We start from the raw sequence: 6,000 nt of genomic DNA, 5'->3' as shown, positions 1-6,000 counted from the left end.
TAGAATTTCATTTCTTGTTTCACCATTACGGCTTTAACATGTCCACTCTCTTTGCTACGCTTCTTGAAAGAGGTGTTCATTATTCGAAGCTTATTCCTTTCTGCGAATTCTGCCAGCATCTCTCCTCTAGCGTTCCCAAAATCGACGACGTAGTTGCCAATTGCTAGTTCCGCAGCCTGCTTTTCCTCCACTTTTGAATTGAACTCGCCCATTACTACAGTATGCTCAGTTTGCACGTTTTTTATCGCTAATTCAACATATTAATAAAACTGACCTACTTCCTCATCATCGTGACTGGATGTTGGAGCGTACGCTTGTACTACCTTTAATCTACACCTCTTATTAAGCTTGATTACGACTACAGCTGCCCTCTCATTATAGCTGTAGAATTCGTCAATGTTGCCCGCTATGTCCTTATGGATTACGAGTCCTACCCGTATTGCGTATTATCTAGGAGACCTCTATAACAGAGGACATGTCCGTTATTCAGCAATATATAAGCCTCACCAGTTCTTCTAATCTCACTAAGGCCGATGGTATCCCAAACAATGTCCGATGATTCCTCAAAGAGTCCTGCTAAGCTAGCCTCACTCGAGAAGGTTCGGGTGTTAAACGTTGCAATGGTAAGTTTCCATTGGCGGCCTGTCCGGATCCAGGGATTCTTAGCACACTCTGCTGCGTTACAGGTCTGACTGCCGCATTGGTCAGGCGCTCCGCAGCATCTGATGACTGATGGCCATTGTGTAATTGAGTGAGCCATATGGGAGGGGATGGCTGAATACTGCACCAGGGAGGAAAATTTCTGTTCTGGTGAGGCAGTGTGTTGTTCAAGCTTAGTGGGCCTTCCTAGTTTGGTTGTACCTGGATTAGCATAGCCCCACTCGCTATCGGCACCTTTTGCCAGTGACAGGTGATGATTGCACAAAAAAAACGTTTACGTTGTTGTGCATAAAATAGTGCTTTTGGGCACTTGTACGAGTAATTTGCTGCAAGGATACTAGTCCTCACATGGACTTTAGACTTCACCAGCACATTGGCTTGTTGAAGGCCTAAGGCGGGGCCTTCAAAACGACTCGTGGTGCTTGAAAAGAAAGAAGCCTACATTACAGCAACTTCCTCATCCCAGACTGCTTTAAAATTGGTTTACGCAAACACTGAACTCAAGAAATGAAACTCTGCTTAATTTTGTTTGTGATAACAAAGACAGAAAAAGCATGCAATTTTTCAAACACACCTTTTCTGTTCTCTAAAACAACATCCAGGGCCAACACACATGATACTGCGCAACACATCGAAATAACCCCTCTACGAGCTTATATAGCCATGGAAGGAGTGGCACTACTCACCCTGTGGACGTATTCTCCGATGATCACATCAGTGGTATGACGCAGTGGTATGACGTGTGACGCAGTCGCATGACGTAATGCTCAAGCAGCCAATTAGCTCATCCGGTTTTGCTCAACCAACCAATCCGCACCCGCCTGATGGCTGAGGCGATAGTATCGCTGACTATGATCGTATCAGAATACGTCCGCTCTGTGTTATCAACGCGAAACCCTTAGATGGCTCATGGGACGGCAATACCACCATCCGGCATTACGACACCAAAATTGGGGGTCGAACCCTCGACCATTGGTGGGAGTTGAACCCACGGCTTGTGCTTATTAAGTCAAGGTTAATTAAGGCAGACGTAATTAAGACATAGTTAGTTAAGATATAGTTAAGACCCTCGTACCTATGATCCTTGGTAGGAGTCTAACCCACTTGGAGATATGGGCGAACTGGCCGTATCTCCAAGCTGGATTCCAATTGAAATCGTGACGGTCGAGAGTCGAACACACTACCTTCGGTGTTCATTAAGGCAAAGGGATTTAAGGCACAATTAAATGAGGTGCAGCGGTGCCGTAGAGGTAGAACACCCGCCTCGCGGGCAAGAGGTCCCTGGTTCCAATCCCGGTGCCGCGCAATTTTCCACCGGATTAAAAAAAAATCCGCGTGTTGATAAAATTGCATAAACAGGCCTAAAGTGTGGCCTGATCCCGGTGACCAGAACCGGTAACGCACTCCCTCACCAGAGCAGGATTGGCCACCCTGGTGCAGTACTTGGCCACAACCTCCTATATGACTACAATAATGAAACTCCGGCCCTCAGTCCCCAGCGCCTGCGAAGCAACTGACCACGGTGGCGGTCAGACCTGTGACGTAGCAGAGGGTGCTCAGAATACCTGAGTCCGAACAGGCCGCCTTTGGAATCTGAACCTGGCAACGTTTAACGCTAGAACGTTATCTAGTGAGGCGAGTCTAGTAGTGCTATTGGATGAATTAGACGGCAGTAAATGGGATATAATAGGGCTCAGTGAAGTTAGGATGCCAAAAGAAGCATATACAGTGTATAAAAGCGGGCACGTCCTGTGCTACCGGAGCTTAGTGGAGAGACGAGAACTAGGAGTCGGATTCCTGATTAATAAGAATATAGCTGGTAACATACAGGAATTCTATAGCATTAACGAGAGGGTGGCATGTCTTGTTCTGAAACCTAATAAGAGGTACAAAATGAAGGTTGTACAGGTCTACGCTCCTACATCCAGTCATGATGACCAGGAAGTCGAAAGCTTCTATGAAGACGTGGAATCGGCGATGGGTAGAGTGAAAACAAAATACACTATACTGATGGGCGATTTCAATGCCAAAGCAGGCAAGAAGCAGGCTGGAGACAATGCAGTGGGGGAATACGGCATAGGCACTAGGAATAGCAGGGGAGAGTTATTAGTAGAGTTTGCGGAACAGAATAATATGCGGATAATGAATACCTTCTTCTGCAAGCGGGATAGCCGAAAGTGGACGTGGAGGAGCCCGAACGGCGAGACTAGAAATGAAATAGACCTCATACTCTGGGCTAGCCCTGGCATTATACAAGATGTGGACGTGCTCAGCAAGGTGCGCTGCAGTGACCATAGGATGGTAAGAACTCGAGTTAGCCTAGACCTGTGGAGGGAATGGAAGAAACTGGTACATGAGAAGCCGATCAATGAGTTAGCGGTAAGAGGGAAAATAGAGGAATTCCAGATCAAGCTACAGAACAGGTATTCGGCTTTAACTCAGGAGGAGGACCTTAGTGTTGAAGCTATGAACGACAATCTTGTGGGCATCATGAAGGAGTGTGCAATAGAAGTCGGTGGTAACTCCGCTAGACAGGATACCAGTAAGCTATCGCAGGAGACGAAAGGTCTGATCAAGAAACGCCAATCTATGAAAGCTTGTAACCCTACAGCTAGAATAGAACTGGCAGAACTTTCGAAGTTAATCAACAAGCGTAAGACAGGTGACATAAGGAAGTATAATATGGATAGAATTGAACATGCTCTCAGGAACGGAGGAAGCCTAAAAGCAGTGAAGAAACTAGGAATTGGCAAGAATCAGATGTATGCGTTAAGAGACAAAGCCGGCAATATCATTACTAATATGGATGAGATAGTTCAACTGGCTGAGGAGTTCTATAGAGATTTATACAGTACCAGTGGCACCCACAACGAAAATGGAAGAGAGAATAGTCTAGAGGAATTGGAAATCCCACAGGTAACACCGGAAGAAGTAAAGAAAGCCTTGGGAGCTATGCAATGGGGGAAGGCAGCTGGGGAGGGTCAGGTAACAGCAGATTTGTTGAAGGATGGTGGGCAGATTGTTCTAGGGAAACTGGCCACCCTGTATACGCAACGCCTCATGACCTCGAGCGTACCGTAATCTTGGAAGAACGCTAACATAATCCTCAGCCATAAGGGGACGCCAAAGACTTGAAAAATTATAGACCGATCAGCTTACTGTCCGTTGCCAACAAACTATTTACTAAGGTAATCGCGAATAGAATCCGGAATACCTTAGACTTCTGTCAAGCAATGGACCAGGCAGGATTCCGTAAACGCTACTCAACAATGGACCATATTCACACTATCAATCAGGTGTTAGAGAAATGTGCGTAATATAACCAACCCTTATATATAGCTTGCATTGATTACGAGAAAGCGTTTGATTATGTCGAAACCTCAGCAGTCATGGAGGCATTACGGAATCAGGGTGTAGACGAGCCGTATGTAAAAATAATGACAGATATCTATAGCGGCTCCACAGCCACCGTAGTCCTCCATTAAGAAAGCAACAAAATCCCAATAAAGAAAGGCGTCAGGCAAGGAGATACGATCTCTCCAATCCTATTCACAGCGTGTTTACAGGAGGTATTCAGAGACTTGGATTGCGAAGAATTGGGGATAAAAGTTAATGGAGAATACCTTAGTAACTTGCGATTCGCTGATGACATTGCCTTGCTTAGTAACTCAGGGGACCAATTGCAATGCATGCTCACTGACCTGGAGAGGCAAAGCAGAAGAGTGCGTATAAAAATTAATCTGCAGAAAACTAAAGTAATGTTTAACAGTCTCGGAAGAGAACAGCAATTTACAATAGGTAGCGAGACACAGGAAGTGGTAAAGGAATACATCTACTTAGGGCAGGTAGTGACGGCGGATCCGGATCATGCGACGTAAATAATCAGAAGAATAAGAATGGGCTGGGGTGCGTTTGGCAGGCATTCTCAGAGCATGAACAGCAGGTTGCCATTATCCCTCAAGAGAAAAGTGTATAATAACTGTGTCTTACCAGTGCTCACCTACGGGGCAGAAACCTGGAGGCTTACAAAAAGGGTTCTACTTAAATTGAGGACGACGCAACGAGCTATGGAAAGAATAATGATGGGTGTAACGTTAAGGGATATGAAAAGAGCAAATTGGGTGAGGAAACAAACGCGAAGTAATGACATCTTAGTTGAAATCAAGAAAGAAAATAGGCATGGGCAGGACATGTAATGAGGAGGGAAGATAACCGATGGTCATTAAGGATTACGGACTGGATTCCAAGGGAAGGGAAGCGTAGCAGGTGGCGGTAGAAAGGTAGCTGGGCGGATGAGATTAAGAAGTTTGCAGGGACGACATGGCCACAATTAGTACATGACCGGGGTTGTTGGAGAAGTATGGGAGAGGCCTTTGCCCTGCAGTGGGCGTAACCAGGCTGATGATGATGATGATGAAATGCGAAAACGCCTGCGTCGCGTGCATTAGAGGCATGTTAAAGATCCCCAGGTGGTTAAGATTAAACCAAAGTCCCTCCCTACAGCATGCATCATAATCAAGTCGTGGTTTTGGCACGTAAAACCCCAATTCAATTAAGGTCGTGGGTTCGAGTGCTTTAATGACTCTGTCTTAAATAACCACACCTTAACTAACACCAATTGTCATGGGTTCGACTTCCACAATAGGTTGTGGGTTTGAGTGCCTTAATTAAATGTGCTTTAATGCGCCTTAATTAACACCAAATGCACTGAGTTCGACTGCTACCAAAGGCCATGGGTTCGAGCGCCTTACCTCTATCTGAATTAACTGTGCCTCAATTCACCCTAATTAACCCCAATTGTTGTGGGTGTGACTCCGACCACTGGTCTTAGGATCGAGTGCATCAATTAACTATATCTTAGTTGCCTGTGCCTTAATTAACCTCGTGTTACTTAACAGCAAATGTAGTGGGTTTGACTCCTATCAATTTTGATGCCATTAAATTTTGGTGCCATAACACCGGACGGTCAATTTATTGACCCACGAGCTATCTGTTAATTCCAACAAATAAATAAAAATTGGAGGACGCTTGAGCTTCACCTTCAAGAACGCGACAGTGTTCCCGTCGACCCGCCAAGGGGTGTAAGACAATGCGCTACGGCGGATCACTTACGAGGCGCCCCGCATCGGACTTTGCACCCACCAATCACGCGGTGAGCGTCGAGCAACGCAGCGTTCGGCGCGGCAACGAAACGTGCGCCTGAGAAAACGGAACGAACCAACGAACTCGGTGTGTTGGAGGGGGAAACGATGTACGCCAGCCAAACGTCGTGATCGGCACGGGCAGAGAGATAGACAGATAGTGATCCAAAGAAAGGAAGGACGCTTGATTCTGCAACCC

This window comes from Dermacentor andersoni, chromosome 9, assembly GCF_023375885.2.
Source record: "Dermacentor andersoni chromosome 9, qqDerAnde1_hic_scaffold, whole genome shotgun sequence".
Taxonomy (NCBI): domain Eukaryota; kingdom Metazoa; phylum Arthropoda; class Arachnida; order Ixodida; family Ixodidae; genus Dermacentor; species Dermacentor andersoni.
This window is presented reverse-complemented; position numbering follows the sequence as displayed.